This window comes from Cygnus atratus, chromosome 1 (assembly GCF_013377495.2).
Source record: "Cygnus atratus isolate AKBS03 ecotype Queensland, Australia chromosome 1, CAtr_DNAZoo_HiC_assembly, whole genome shotgun sequence".
Lineage (NCBI taxonomy): Eukaryota > Metazoa > Chordata > Aves > Anseriformes > Anatidae > Cygnus > Cygnus atratus.
The window spans coordinates 36,157,531-36,174,331 of record NC_066362.1 but is presented as its reverse complement, the minus strand read 5'-3'; the positions used below and the strand labels follow the sequence as shown (position 1 = coordinate 36,174,331).

Genomic DNA, 16,801 nt, shown 5'->3' with positions numbered 1-16,801 from the left:
CCTCCCTTCCTGCAGTACAAGTTTCCGCGGGGCAGCGCCGCTCCGCGCCCCGCCAGCCGGCGGCGCCTCCTCCCGGCCGGCCCTGCGGCCCCTGGGGGCTCCGCCTGGCTCCGGGGGGCTCCGGCAAGGGCCGGTGCTCGGGGCCGGAGGTTGGGGCCTCAAAGCGGCGAGGCCGGAGTGAGGCGAGAGCCCAGGAGCGGGCTGGAGGCAGCTGAAGCCCCGCCACCATCACCCAAGCTCTTCTCGGCCCCCAGCGTCTTAATCGCAGTGTAATAAACGGAGCTGTGTAATAAATAATTGCTGAATAATTGCCTTTCTTGCTTTATTCCCCTGGTGAAATTTGAGTTCAGACTTTGCAAGCGGTGCTTGAGCAGCGGTAACCCCGAGCGGTGCTGCGGGCGGCAGGGATGGGCCCACAGACCTTTGGCAGGAGGAATGCATCGCCCCGGGACGCGATGAGGAGCGATGCCTGTGAAGACTCGGCAGAGATGAGATAAGTGTGGGGATGGCAGGAATATCCAGAACCGCGGCTGGAAAACATGTTTAAAAACACAGGAGTTCTGGGATGGTGCAGGGCATAAATCAAGCTCGGTTACTGGCAGGGGGAAGGGGCAGACAATGCCCGAAGGCCACGTCGCTCCGTAATTACCTGTTTCAGGGTTTCTCATATCTTCCATTAATTTATCTAGCGCTGGTCGCTGTCAGAGACAGGATACTGGCTTTAAGGTACGGCTTCCTAAGTCCGCGCAGCTGCCCAAAAAAGCAGGCTTGCCTTTCCTGCAGGCCCTCGGCCCTGAGGTCCCGGTGCCTGCCCTGTGCTGGTGATCCCATGGGGGGACGTGAGTCATGAGCATGGCCCGGAGCAGGGTCTGCAACCGAGGCAGGGCAGGCTGCACCTTTTGGCAGCATTGCAGTCTTGGGTTAGTTTAAACAGGTGTGAAAGTGCGTGTTTGCCAAGCCCTGGTCTGCGCTAGCGCTTCAGCTCGCGTGGCCTCAGCACTTGGCCATGGATGCGGCTGGGATGCCGTCGGCTGACGGCTCCTTTCCCTCTTCCCCTGTCCCCATCTCGCTAGCCCTTCTCAAACTCCCCACCAGCTGCATGCGGCTGATCCTGTCCCTGCTCTCAGTGGGAACAGGGTTAGTTAGGTGCTCTTCCCACACTGTTACGCCATACACATCGATCAAGTCACCTCAGCACCAGCAAAACAACTCACACCCAGCACTAAAAGCAGTTAGTCTGGCTGGGGGTGATGAATCCTTACTTTCTCGTCAGCTTGGATTGGTCTTTGTATTGAGTTTGGCATCTAGCATATTAGAATGTAGCACAGCTTTTAAAAACAACTAATTAAGTTTAACAGTGTAGATGTGAATGTGTCAGATCTTGAGCCTGCTTGTTGGCACTGGAAAGCTCCACGGTATTCAAGATAGCTTTGAGTTGAATGCCAAGTTACTTGAATGCAACTGGTATTAAAATGCTTGCTTTAAACAAATGAGCTTTGTGCTATCTGGCTTGCTGAGACCATACCCATGCCAAAAGGCAGTCCCACTAGGGATCTGCTGGACTTGCCTCTGAACCTGTCCAAAACCCACTGACCCCAGTTTTCAGAGCTTTGGGGTGTAAGGCCCCTAACTATGATCATGATCAAGGTGAAGGTTTTAAGTGAGTTGGGTGCACTGCAGAACGGGATTTCTGTGTTTCCATCTACAAAGGTGTTTTTAAGTGTTATCCACTGGCACACTTGACAGACACCCCAGCAACAAAAGGCATTGTGTGCATAGCCTGTTTGCTTAGCCACCGCCTCAAAACCCATCGTGTGTGGGTGGACCATCGAGCTCGAAAAAAGGGCTGTTGAGACAATAAGCTGCCGCAAGGGAGCTTCAGTCCATCTGTGCAGTATCAGTTGCAAGTCCTGGGCTCCAATTTATATGTTCTCGGGCAGCAGGGCATGACATTCACCTTGTCTGTGAAGTATTGTTTCTGTTGATGACACTGAAAGATTTACAGTGCAGTTTTCTCCAGCTGCAATGAAAACTGATGGGGGAAAAAACATATAAGCTCTTTTTTGATATATCTTCCTGTATGAATTCACTCCTCAAATAGAGTTCAGTTTTTAAGCCTACTAATTTTGACAGCGTCCTCTTATTTTTTTTTCAGATGTGACACTGAATCAAAGAATTTATATGAAGGTCCAAGCAGAACCGATGCCTTTCAAATTTGAGTTGCTTGGTGCTTGCAATAATTTATGCAAATCCTATCAAGTATTTGCAAGACCGCTACTTAAAAATTAATTGGTTTCCCTATTCTGCTGTACAGGTATATTTCTTGTAATGAATTTTAAACTAATGTAGGTGTTCTCAGTTTGCAGAACTGTCATTTCAGTATAGTACTTTCTAGTCAGAACTAAAAGACTCAACATACAGAAGCATAAATACGACCCCACAGACTGCATTACTAGGACAGTAATTCAGCTTAATGAAGTTCAGATAAAATCTCCTAATTTATCAGGCCTATGTTTTATTTAGAACAGCACCAACAAGCACAGATTGTCCTCCTAAAGCACAACAATATGTTGTCACTTGATATACTACTGCCTGGGCCACTCTAAACACCACCTACAATATAGTCAATGCCATATACCCACTAAAACTTCCTGAAGCTTTAAAAGAAGAAATAAGTCCTCCTTGGGCATTTCCTTTCAGCTTCCATCTCTCCATGGTTATATCCTTCTACATTGCAGCATGGACTGGGTAGATGTTAAGCATCAAGGCTCTCTAACTGGGGGCTGGAGGGGGCTCTGTCTTCTGCTGGTGGGACTCGAAGGCCATGTAACACCCTGATGCATGGTTACACTTCCCCCACGGATTTTACTGTTCCGAGGCTACTCGGTCCATTTTTTAAGGTCTCTCCCCAGATGAGTACTTTTCCACTTTCTCAAAAGGATTTCTTGATCTTACTTAGGTATGATTCTTCCAAGGCTCTTTGTTTGCTTATTAGGTGCTGCACGGAAACCTCTAGACTACCAGCCTTGGATTATTTTCCTTCCCCTCTGACAGGCCTCTTAAATAGTCAACCAAAGAAATAACGCTGCATGTTGTGAACAAAGATGGCCAGGTCTCAAGATAAAGTTAGTAAGAAGGTTTCTGAATGCATACTTGTTCTTCAGGAGAATTAATGAAGCATTAGGTAAAAATAATGAAGTTAAAAGCCAAGAAATGTGGCACAGGAGAGAGATTTAAAACACAGACAAGCACTATGAAGCTCTCGATCACTCATTCCAAGAAATAACTCAACTGAGTGAGAAATTAAGCTGGCAATCAGCTACCATATGATCACAAAGGCAGCTGGTAAGAAGATGAAGATGCTTTTTATTGAAATGAACAATGAAGTTCAAGTAGCAAGCTGTGCTACAGATGCACCTGTGAAGAAAACAAGACAAAACGTTTTTGTTTATTTAACAAAGCTTGGTGACGCAGATTGAATGTCAGAATGTTTTTAAACTCTAGCCCATTCAAGCCACTTGAAAGTGGTGACTCAAGTAATACAACCAAAAATAGTAATGGGCACTCTGTGTTCCAAAACACGATTCATGTGAATAAAATATTAACAAAAAGCAATCACAGGCAAGTATAACCTGAGTGATAAACAATTATTTGTTATGTAAGAGGAAAAACAATATTTAATATCACTACTACATTCAAGGATAAAATTCAGCTTTAAGATACTCCGTAGTTTTGGAGAGTCGGTTTAAAGAAATGAAACGTCGGGTATAGCTTCCAGAAATTGGAAATTAAAACTAAGCTTCCTAAATGGCAAAACGGGTGTGAATAATTTTATTAATTTGGCAAGGATTAGGACTTTCCACCACCACAGCTGAAATAACCCTTAGAAGCAGATACTGAATTTTATAAAGGTGGACTGCGTCACAAGGTTTCGCAGCTTCATTTATTTATTTTCATTAAAATGTCACTGTATGAGAGTGATCACAATACTGTAGGGAAGTATGATTGAACAGGATTACAAGGGGAAGTTCAGTAAATTCAACCCCTGCTCTAAGAAAGAAGCAAGGTCTTTGCCGCATCCCTGCAGACCTTGGCTAAGCCATTCTTCAAACACAGCATGGTGGTGTAACGTCTCCCTTGTAGGTCATCCGTCCCAGAGTTTTTTACCTACCTATTGGAGTTAGAAAAACTATCTCAACATCTTATTTAAATCGTTAACAAGAGAGAGAGAGAGAGAGCAATCCATCACTGTTTTTATAGCAACCTTTTGGGTATTTGAGGTCTCTCATTGTTCCCCCATTCTCCTCTTTCCCAGACTAAACAACAGGACAACTGATAAAACATGCTATAGAGTTTACATTAACTCCATCAGTGACTGCATGATGTTTACATGTTTCTAAAACATCCCCTCAGCCCTCTGACTTAGAAACTCGGAGAGCTCATTAAAATGGGAAATTTAGCAAACATTCGCTCTGCTGCTACGGCTGCTGTGGCTGCCAGGGCCCAAAATGATCCTGTCTGTACACAAGCCTTGGTCTTTTCACCAGATTTTGGCCAGGCTGTTTCAAAAGGCAATGTGTCAAAGCAGCAGGAAAGCTAAAAGCAAGATAGAGCATGGGCTTGGAGAGTCCTGTAACATTTCACGCTGCTTTTCTATTAAAATACAAACAGTAGTGCAGAGATCTCAAGAGCTTCTCATTTGTTTTTTCTTGGCCAGAGGACAATAAGGAATTAAGAATATGCCAAATTTTCAAATATTTTCAAAATCTGTTAGCCTATAAAGTACTAATATGTGACCTCAGTGTCAGTAAAAAAGCCGATGGCTTGGCAAGTCTCGTGGCCAGGCTGGATTCAGCTTCAGTGGCAAGGGAGGAGCCAGATTGCCTCCTTTTCTGCTTTCTGCAGATTGCAGAAAGATTACAGATTGCATTATATTTACCTTTTCTGCTATCACCAGTGTTTTCCAGGAAGATTTCCATTAATGACCTGTGCAATATTTGTAATTATAATTGCCATGAATTTGCAAGATGCCTCTAGCTCCTGGCTGCTACAGGAACCCTTTTGGTCACATCTAGAGTCCTGTGGTTCTCTCTTCCCCTCTCATTTTCTGTTTTCACATGTCTTTGCAAGTGCTGGTCCTGATCCTGTAAAGGCTTGACCACGCACATAGCTTTACCTATGATTAGTCCCTGTGGGACATACTAAAGCTTCAAATATGCTTTAGGACTGAAATCAAAGAGTTCCTACCTAACAATGTTTTGAATTTGGCTTATCTGTAACATTTTTGTAGCAAAATATAATTATTCCATGATATTCATTATGCAAATTGTTTGTATAGCAAAAACAATGCAAAGACAAGTCGCAGAGGAAGAAGTACAGTTTGTAACAGAATACCCTTTTAAAATCAGAATAATTAATTCAGAAATCATGTGGTTTTAGTTTGCCTAAATTCCAGCTGAAAACAGTGGTAATTTCAAATGATCAAAGCAAAGCAATAAAGTTGAAATATAACCAGCACAGAGCATCCACTCAGGCCTGTAGTTTCCACAGACCAGTAAACTTTCTGTTTACTCATTTCTCCCATTTGTCTTGAATTAATAGCTCAGGTCTGTTTAGTACCACAGGCAGCAATGACAATTACACTTTGATTCATACTTGGTGACTTGCTAATTCAAACAAGGGCATTCCAGCCACACAGGCGCATGAGTGCAGGCTGAAAACAAGCAGGAACCAGTTCAGCAGCCTCCCTCTGCTGCCTTGTGAAGAAATGTGGTGGGGATGTGCATCTGCCATGGACAGATACAACCGTAGGCAGCGTTATCAGGAATCCTTTTGCAGCTCTCAAAATGCTTAGTTCTGCCCAACCTGTAGGTCCCCTTAGTGCAACTCTTTCATCAAAGTCCTCAAAATGAAGGGATACCTGGAAACTAAAAATAACCCGTGTGATCTCTTCCATGCTTACATGTTCACACACTTACAGTCATGCACCAGATCTTGGTCTTGATCTCTCTCGCTTAAACCAGTCACGAGATAACAGAGCCCAGAGCAAGCTCCCCCCCATCCCATCTTGGCTTTGTGCTGGGAGCAGTCAGACTTCACACTCTTTTGAAGGGAGATAAAAAGGGAGCGGAAAAAGGAGATTGTGCTCGTCGTCTTCTTTTACGATGCTGCAAACATGTGGCCACCTACCCACACGCACAGTCTTACTGAAAGCAACGGAGCTACTCATGATTTTAAACATGGACATTTTAAATTGGAGGACTGGGGACTTCTGATGGCAATGTAAAGCTATAGAGAGAAACCTACTCCCTTCCTGACAGTTTTGGGATTACCATCATCCCCTGGTTAGAGTTTGACGGTTTCCCAGAATATTCGAGAATTAACTCTTTTCATCTCAGAGAGATGTGAATGTCTCTGATCCAGCTTAGCGAGATGACGAAGGATCATCCAGTACAAGACTAGAAGTACAACCTTCACTTGGGGGTATTTCTGCCATTTGAAGACACTGCTGTGGGCAGCCATCGAAAGGCTCACGTGGCCTTTGAGGGGATTTGGATGGGGCTCATAAAGCAATTATCAACTGTACTTGTGTGCATTTTACTTACAGGCTACATGCGTCCCTGTTAGGCAGAAGTGCTCTCCAAAACAGAGACATTTGCTAGCAATTTTCCTTTCTTACTCTTCTGTTGACTATAAAAAGCGTTATCATACAGGCACTTTCTTGTCGCAGATATAAAAGGGTAGATCTCACACTACAAATGAAGAACAAATATTTCATATGTCTGTCACATGTTCAATCAGAGGGTTTCAAAGAGCTGTGTGAATGTCAGGGAGTGAGTCTTGCCATCCCCCTCACTCCCCTTCCCAAGGCCAGATTTCTGTGGCATGGACAGATCAGTAGACGTGCCAATACCAGGGAAAGCTGAGAGCTGAGAGCCGTGGTATTACATCTGGCAGCCTGTTCCCTGCAGCAATGGGCTTCTTAGCTTCAGCTGTAGCCAGCCCTAGCAGTGTCAGGTCACAAGTCTGTCAACATCCAGGTGTGGTCTAAAAGCCCTGGCTCAATAAACAGGTGAAGAATTCATCCTCGCTCGCACCGTCCCATTGGTGTGAGTAGTCAGACACAAGTATAAGTAAAGGCTGGCATAAAGGAAGCTTAGAGGCCTGGGAGCACTGCCGTCTAATTCCTTGTAAGCACCAAGGCCTTGCCAGGGTAAGCGGTAGAGCTGCTATATGAGAAAATGTAGTATTAAGGAAATATTCTATAATAAAGTGCACAGAAAACAGGCATTCTCCGACTTTTAATTTTCTTCCTAATTGTTAACAGTATGTAAAAATACTTGGGGCAGTAAAATTAACTAGGACCTTCTGTTTTAAGTATAGAAACCACAACTGTGGAAGCTCAACATGTTTGTGAATACCACGAAAATGTGAGGCCTAATGCACTGTAGCTGCAACCCGACTCCCCGCATCTGTCCCCTAACGGGTAAGTCGCTGGGGGCAGGGGCCTTCTGATCAGGGAATCGAGTCCACATAGTCATTTCCTAGACAAAGAACAAGAAGCTGGCCTGTCATCCTGTCTAAGAAATGTCATTTTACTCTGTTTAATAGCACGTCTGAATGTGACAGAGAGTAGAAACTCCCTAGAAACTGTCCCCCCAAGTTGAGGACTTTCTAGATCTTCCTGACAACCATCCATCGGGACAAACATCCCAGTGTTGCTTGACAGGGCAACAGATCTGGAAGCTTGCTGCTGAAATGCTGGTCAAATCCAGCCTCAGCACAGAGCCCCACGTGTGCCCAGCCAGCCAAAGCACTGGGGACACATCGGGTCTCCCCCGTGCCTGCTCGCCAGCCACCAGCCCAGCAGGCAGCAGAGGAGCTGCCAGCTGCTAGTGCAAGGTAATTATTATTTTTCCCCTTATACTTCTGCAGTGCTGCACAAGATTAACATTTTTCACATTTTCAGGAGGATGTGACCACCTTTGAACAACGTGCCCTAGATAGGGCTTTTTTTTAGCTAAATCTCGCCTTTCACATTTGGTTCATGTCCCGTTCTCCAGCCTAAGAGCTTCCTGATTCCCACCGTTGCTGTCATGCTCTTCCTCCCCTCGTGCAAGAGACAGGAAGGAGTTCAGGGACCATTAAGAAACAAAAGTTAGAAATAGGCAAGTTGGCCAGAATCGAAAGCAAAGAAAAAGGTAGCATTTTGAAATAAGAATCAGACAGATTTTTCTATCCAGAAATTCTGGAAAATCCCAGAACAAATGACCAGATGCATTTCTGGGTAGAAAAAGAACACATGTCTAGGAAAGCTGGGATGTATGTTTCTAATTTTGAAGGAAGATTTAGAGAAAAAATATACTAAAAAAAAAAAAAAAGTTAAGGGAGAAGTACACTAGATGAAAGGACAGCTAAGAAAAGCATATGTATCAGGGCTGAGAAGATGTTGCTAGAAAAGAGAAAAAAAAATGAAAATATGGTGCTCCTTTTTTATATCAAAACTGTGGAATGATATACTCAGCATCTTGAATTCATAATTCAGCCGATTTAAAGTCAGCCTCCTGGCTTCATGTACAGAGGGAAGAAGACGTGGGGAAGTAGGTGCCTTACATCCGTGAGAAGCCCAGCAGAGCCATGGGCTGCACTGGGCTATGCAGCGGTGAGAGGATTTTGTACAGCTCTTGCTCTCCTCTACCTGCATGTTATCACTCAGGTGTAGCAACAGCAGTTTGGGGGGAAAAACAAAAAGAGATGACCGGGGAAAGAAACCACACATTTGTGCTTAGATGAAGCAGGAGCACCTTCCCACCCCAAGGGAAAGAAGCTCTTGATGCCTTCGCCTGCTGCCATCTCATCAGGCTGCGGGTGAAGAGGTCAAGGCCTGAGCCCTGGGCTGATGCGGGACAACCTGGTGTTGTTTACTTTTAGCTTGTTCATTAACAAGAAAACGTGATAATATAAACAACAAAATACAAAAGGGACATATTTTAGTCTCAAAGAGAAGTGCGTCTCAGCTGGGAAATGCCTCAGGGGGCTGACCACAGCCCCTCTGCCCTGCATGCAGGACCCGACCAAGACCCTCGTTACTTCTCTGGTCTCCAGTACCAGCTGGACACAGGTCAATATTAAGGTCACAAAGGAAACCATAAATCTGACATTTGATATACTTCTGCATATTTGTTGATAGTCTTTTATATATAATATACATAATATCACATTGAATTTATAGGAGCTGGACCTACACAGCTGAATAATTCAGCTTTCCCACTTGGTCTTTAGTCTGGTGCTCTGATAACGTTTTACATGTTAGTTATTTCTGGGACCTCTTTTACAGTGAATCCATGCATTCCCTTCCAAACAAACCCAGATATGCTTCCCGTTAGCTCCAGAAATCACCGTGTCATGGCAGCGTGGACACCCCAGCCTTCCTCTGCTCTTCACCATCCTCTCACCCTGTCCCAGCAAGTATTGCCTCACAGCCTCCTCTCTGAACTGTCAAACCACAGGCGCCACATTTGGCATCCACAGGTATGGGTATGTGGGCACACAGCCCGCTCTTGGAGGGGACAGCACTGAGAAAAGGGGACCAGAGCTGCTTTGCTCTGCCTGGTCAGAGGCCAGGGATCACTGCCTGGGCTGGAGGCCTTCAGCAGCACAGACGGAGTCACATCTGACTTAGAGGCTGTGCTACATCTACTAATTACTGTTCAGTCTTACCTTTAAAAGTGAAATATGTGATTAATTAAATGTTATGGTCAATGCTTATGTTTATATTTTTAAACTTGTTTTCCAACATCAGGGGGAAAAAAAACCAACAACAACATTATTCTTACAAAATAAAAGTCTTTTCCTATTTTATTAAGTCTGGGTGATTATTCTTCATTGAGGATCCAAAATTTTGATGTTGTTATCATTTGGATAGAGAGAAACAGTGGAATAAGATGCAAAAGTAAGTTTTACACTGCGGTGCTTTTAATGTGAAATGTTGCCAGCTGCAGGATAAAACAAACTGTAGAGAGATCCTACAGAGCGAGCGTCTGGTATTTTCCCACCACAGCGATGTCCAAACTCTGATGTCATGGCCATAGATTGATTTTTTAAGGCTTTAGAGAGGTGTAAACGCTGAGCTTCTGGAAACTGATATAAAATCTTTGTGGTAAAGGAACCAAACTCAGAAGCGAGTTTGTAATTTTTATCCAGTCCTTTTTCTTCCAACACGGGCACAGGCTTGCTAGGAGAAGTCTCACTGGCACTGGCCGCTGTTTGGGACATGAGAAGGGGACCAGCGGGACATGTGGACAGGGGCTTTGCAGAAGGACGGTGCGTAGCTTGGCACCACCTCTACAGACTGACCCCTATTTCACAGAATCTCCTAGAAAATCACAGAAAACCTCATCTCTGAAGGAGAAGCTGGGGGGAGGGAGGCGGCGGAGGTGAAGCAGATGCGTCCAGCCTGGGCTGTTTTGCAACCTATGACTCCGGCGCTCGGTGCAGAGCATGTGCTGTGCTCCCTGCTTGAAAGCCACTTCAGATGGGAATGGTTCCGTATGTGCTGCGCCGTCAAATTACCCAGGCGCAGAGGCCCGCGCTAACTAGCTGTTTACCTCTGACTCCTACCGCAGCACATAAGTTATAATCAGAGGAAGGAAACTCCTCGGAGATCTGAAGGCTTTAATTGTTTCAGAGTGCAGATGGTTTGGATTACAGCACATCAACACAGCTCAAGGTCAGTTCGTAGTTCAGCAAGAGCTGCTTTGGCAAGTGAGTTTAGTCTGCTTGGGCTACTTCTGGGGAAGCTTTAGCAGCTTCGTTACTTATTTTACAGATATTTCTAGGCTTAGGAAACACCACAACAGGTGAAACCAGAGGAGCATAGGTTGCCACAGACATTTCCTTTATGTCTTGCACTGGGCAATTTTTAGAGCTGCTAAATATAGCTGTTTTCCACCAACATTTGAACATTTTGTTTCAACATGTTTACTCTTCTTCTGCTGACATAAAAATGCTCTGTACAAACTCACAAGGACGCTGCCCACAGCTCTGATTTTCTTTACCACATCGAGATCTGCCCCACAACCTCTCCAGCTGGAGATGTAGGCCAGACACAAGCAGTCATCCTTGCCCTCGGCCATCAGTCCAATCTGCCACTTTCCCAGAGGTTCCTCGTCCCTCTGCAGACAGCTCAGCTGTTCACAAAGCAGCTGCTGAACTGCCTCAATTTAGGGCTTAGATTGTTAGGATAAACTGGAACCAATTTTGATACTTTTTTTTAATAGCACCAGGCTGAAATCTGCCACAGCAGAGCAGCTGCTTGATGCGCTGAGCCATCCCTCGGGGCGAAATGGAGCTCCCCAGGAGGAAAACAGGCTTGGTACTGCTGCAGCCGTACCAAGGTGGATATCACTGGCTGGGAGCTGGAAACCTCCCTGGAGGAGAGGAACACAAAGTGCTCGGGGGAGCCGCCAGCACTGCCTACTGCCAGGTGCCACCCGCACCGCAGATCTGCTCTGGTGGCACGGGCAATCCTGCCAAGGCCAGCTGTTAAAACACTGCACCCAGCAAAAGCAACGCGTGATTTTTGTTTTAGAAGGGATGGCCTTTGTTTCTTACACCTTGTCTTTGAGTTGTGCTGACCAGTGCTCTCTCCTGTCAGCAGCATGCTGCCTCCTTCACCACCTCCTCAGCCTGCAGTTGCAGGGCCAGACCCCCAAGAGGCCAGGGGGCATTGAAAAATGGGTTGTACTGCAAGTTCAGAAAGCAACCAGTGAGCATGTGGTCTATTCAAAGACCTCAGAATAAGTCAGAAACTTCACTGAACATAACGCCACAGCAGAACAACGCTAAAGAGCTCTTTGATGCAGGCATTAGGGCGTACACCTCCTTTTTATTGGGATCTGGTAGATTTTTTAAAAAGTATGTGTCTGTTTCAAATACCAGCTTTTACGTTAAATCAGGAAAACTCTGCAAAGCTTTTCAAAGGAGGCTTGTGGCAGCAAGGATTTGAAACTGCCAGAATTTGTGGGGCTGCCAGAATGGAGCAGAGCGAGCTGCCCCAGCACCCATGCCAGAAGGTTCTGGGGGGCGGCCTCTGACATGGTTTTCAGGTCAGCATATTGTGAATTTCAAACGCAGACATTTCCAGAAGACTGCAGCAAGAGCATTTGTAAAGAAGAGGTTGTTCTTAGAGGAAAGCAATTTCCTAAGGAATCTGTTTCCTCATTAAAACGCCAGAAAGGTGGAAGGTTTTCCTAAAGCTGGCACTGAGGGCGTATTTGCGACAAGAAGATAATTCCTGGAAGTAACGGGCGAAACTGCCAAATCTAACTACAGCAGAACTGCCAGATTTTTTTTTTCCGTCTTAATTGCAGCCAAAATCCACAGGTGACTTAAAAGAAATGAAAGTGTGAGGAAGAATGTAGGATGACCAGGAAATACTGCTCTTATGCACTTTAGTTTAGCACAGTCTGGAGGACTTGCCTATGAAATGCTGCCTCAGCCTGCAGTATTAGGGACAATTACCAAGTAATCTTCAGATTAGGGTAGTCTGGGGATGGGTGGGATCGAGGCAGGCCCATTTCCCCGGCCTCGGAGGCCCCATCTCTATTAACCTCTCTTTCTGACTCAGGATGCAAGGTGGCTCCTGTTCCCAGCATCAGGAGAGGTCTGGAGCATGCTGTGCTCACTCTCCAGCAGGCAACCTCAGGCTAAAGAAGGCTCCAAAATGTGAGCTGGGGACACTTTGAAAAAAAAATAATAATATGGTTAATAGATGTTTACAAATTGTTATTGAAACTGGATCTGTTGTAGCAAAACTCTGGTCTCACAGACTCTGTTGGATCCCACATCCCCTTTTTCACTGTCTACTCAATGGTTCTCACACCCAAGAGTGGGGTTGCCCTGGGAGGTCCACCCTGTGTGGTGGGAGCTGGAGAGAAGAGGAGAAAATCTGGATGGCTTGTGCCTGACCCCTTGTCCCCCTTCTGTTTCTCTCTTTCATTCCTCTCTCCTGCCCCACCACCCAGAGCTGCTCTTTCTGCCAGGATTCAAGAAATCCGGAGGAGATGGGGTCGTGCATGTGGGATGAGCAACTCCTAGGTAGGGTGGATGGACCTGTCAGCAAGGGGTGAAGCCCAGCGGCTGGGGGAATGTGGGGCTGGTCCAGGGGAAGCTCCGGGGAGCTGTGGACCAGGCTCAGGGTCAGGTCACCTGCTGGGAGATGGAGGATCTCAGAAAGATGGTTCAGCCAAACACATGCTGGCTTTGCCGGAGTACACACTGCAAAAAATATCTTGGGAGGAGGATGTGGTAGGGGCAAAGGGAGAGCTGCAGGCTGCAGTGCAGGGGTTGGAGGAAGAGGAGGAGAGCAAGGAGGAGGAGAAGGAGAAGAAGGAAGGGGTGAAGAGGAGGAGAAGGAGCAGTAGGAGGAGAAAGAGGATTGAGGAGGAGGAAGAGCAGGGGGAGGAGGAGGACAAACAGCAACTGACTAGTTAGGAGATGAAAATAAAGATTCTAGGTATTTCCTGAACTTATTTCTTGTATTTCTTCACTCCAATAAATTGTTCCAGTCCCTAGCTATGTCTGATAATTGTGTGGAAAAATATGAAGTACTCAGTAAAATCATAGTTTACAAATGCAGCTGCTTGTGATCTTACTCCTTCCCCTCTCTTGTACTCTAACCTCTGAGCTTATCCTGTGTGGAACCCCCAATGTTAAGAATTAATCTTTGCCTTCCTTCTTCAGATTACAAATTCTTTAACAAATTCAGGAACATTCTGTGATAAATCACTCTGCAGTACATGATTTCACAGAAGTATGGGTAAAGCAGAAACAAATTAAGAAATAGTCAAATTCTCAGAAGAGAGCTCTGCTTGCTGCTGACTAACAGCCATGCCACAGACTGCATTTATGTTGTGCATTTATGTGAAGCACAATGCTTCACATCAAAGAGTGTGTCCTCAGCGTGACTGAGAGCAGCAGATAGGTGAGGACCATTAATCACAACATCACCATTTCCAAAAACTTTTTCTACTTCTGACTCCCCAGACTGAGACATTTTTGAGATAGAACGAAATATGAGGTTTGCATACCGTGAACACCTCCCTCCTTCTAGAAGAAGGAAGAAAAGAAAGCTGGAGGCGAGGGACTAAAAATTAAATCAGCGCATCTAAAAACTGAGGCCAAATTGACTTGCTGAAGGCCATATCTAATCAGTCATTAGGAGAGCAAGGACTGCAAATCTGGTTTCCTCAGTCCCAGTTTCATGCTCTAATTCCTACCTCCAACAAATTGCTTTATAATAATCATAAGACCTTACTGATTAGTCATATATGCAGATAAAGAATCTCTCCAAGGTTACTGTAAAGGAAAATACCGTCAGGATGGCAAAAGAAAGGTTGCAGGGAGAGTGCAGTGCTAACAGAAAATGCAGTGTGTACTGAGAGCAATATTCCTCTAAACATGAGTTCAGGAGTGACAGGAAATGTAGAAGTGGTCTGCCCTGCTGTAAACAGGTCTTCCTTCCCCAGAATAAATGTTGCAGAATAGTTTGATAAGGTTGCTGTGACACAAAAGTTTAGTGAAATCAAGATAGCATAATTTTATCCTGACGTCAGCTAGGTGAGGTCAGCCCTAGACAGGATGCTGACCTCTTCCTGCTGCCCCATGGCAACTATCATCGTGGCTTTGTTCTCACTGAGGATTGTAAAGCAAAATAATCAATGATCATACTTATCTTGCTGTAAACAAATACTCTGCCAGACAAGACAAAACCTTAAAAGGGGATTGACCCTGGCTACATGCACGCTTGCAAGCACTGGCAGAGAAAGAGGTGGAGAAGAATAGGATATGATTGAGGCAAAGCAAATAATTTTATCCAGTTATCCAGCTGACTGCAGCACATCAGTCGGCAAAACACTTTAAATGAGCATTTGTCGCTCTCTGTTGGTTCATGGTATTGGTTGTGGCATATGTGTCTGAAGAACTCCTGGGGACCCATGATGAAAGTGTTCCTCTCAAAGTTAAAGGGCAGATAAGATTTTCTCCATTTTCTTTGTTAGATTATCCATCCTGGGCAGGCATGCAGGGGTTTATCTTCTCAGGGCACTGTTTACCTGCCAAGCAGCATGGCTCCAACATCATCTGGTCCAGGTGCTGGTCCAAAACTTCAGAGAGGCTGTACACACACAGAGAAAACAGTCATGTAGGCTGCTCTGTGTCAGTCCGTCTGAAGACTGCTGGGAGACAGTGCACAGAAGATATGTTTAATAAAAGAGTCTTTAATGAACAACTACTGTACTTGCCAAGTACGTCAAGTCTCTCAAACATTTTCTTCCTTATTTTCTTCCAGGTAGTATGTGAATTTCTTCTCTTGGCAAGACAAAACAGATGTAGACACAAAAGCAACACGAGTCATAAGAAATCTAAAGATCACAAGTGATAGGCAATCAAGATGCAAAGAGATCTCTGGATCAAAAATCTGAAAGATTGATTCAGAATATCACAACCATAATGTAAAGTGTATATCCTGAATGAAGTAGTGATAGGACTTAATCTCATTTTTGAAAGGGTTGTTACACCTTTTTGTGAAATAAACATTTAAGGAAATAAAAAATGAATAGCTGATCACCAGCATATTTTTTTTTTGAACAAAACAGATCTAAAAACCATGTAGGAATCTGCATTTTTTTAGCTTTGTGTTCAGAAGAAACACAACAGCCTTTCATATCTGGGCAGCTTCTTTTGCATGGCAGCAGAAGACCAGGTCACAGGAACCAGAAGTGTAAGACTCCCACTAGAACCTATGCTGCATGAATGGAGGCTTAGGTTAAATAGGTTAAATAAAAACAGAGAAGGAGACATGACAAAGTAATTACTTGAGGTCTCCTACAGTTGTGATGAGAACCCAGTATGTTCTGACCCTAGGAAAGCCAGTTACTTCTTTATGGTTTGGCTAGGAACAAGAGGAGTACTCCCCACAAATTTAAATAATATGACTTCATTGCCATTGCTTTTAAATGACAAAGTAACTGGGGACAGTTTCCTCTCCCCCAGTAAATACACTGAAGCATTAGCATTACTGTATTGCTGAATTTTCACATACTCATACACATTTTTTTGCAGAGCGAACAGGGAATATGTAGGTTCTTATCCACAATTCCTGTGGAGCAAACTGATGTGAGACAACACAGATGAGAATGAAGCTTCACTGTACAACAAGATCCTTGTAAGAACAGGAACCACCACCGAGAACACATGCCAAGCAGCAGAGAAACTGAGCTTATGAATACAGAAGGGCTCCTCTGACCACTGCTTGGTGGGGAAAGCACAGTGAGGAGGACTCTGGACAGACCATCAAGACAAAGGCTGGGAGCTGACTACCAAGTAAAGGCCCCAATAGCAGCTTTCAGCAGCATCCGCAGATATGGGAAGCCTTGAATCAGTAAGGAAAAACTTTACCTGCTGTTGTTTGATTCCCTGCTTGTAAGGAAACAATGCTTTAAATTCTTCTAAGATAAACGCGACTGCATCAGCACAACATAGTGCCCTATTCTCTATCTGTTTTCCCAACAGCTGTCTGTGGGGCTGCTGGTTGGCAAACAACATGGATCAAAGACTGGGAAAAGATATTTTCATATCTTCACCCAGCAATGTTATCACTAAAAATAATCAAAAACTGCTCCCCACCTTCCTTCCCCACCAGGGAAGGTTTTGCATCATGCCTTTCCTGCCCTGAGTCAATAGGCAGCAACAATCTCTTCTCTGTACGTTTCCAACAGCTGCTAACACCATAAGTAAACAA

At 44.8% G+C, this 16,801-nt stretch overlaps 1 protein-coding gene across 3 annotated transcripts in view; it reads left to right on the top strand.

Annotated features, from left to right (window-relative positions):
* RPL18A (ribosomal protein L18a) overlaps positions 1–16,801 on the top strand; it is a 220,411-nt gene that overhangs the window by 101,571 nt on the left and 102,039 nt on the right. The gene's annotated exons all lie outside the window — the stretch shown is intronic.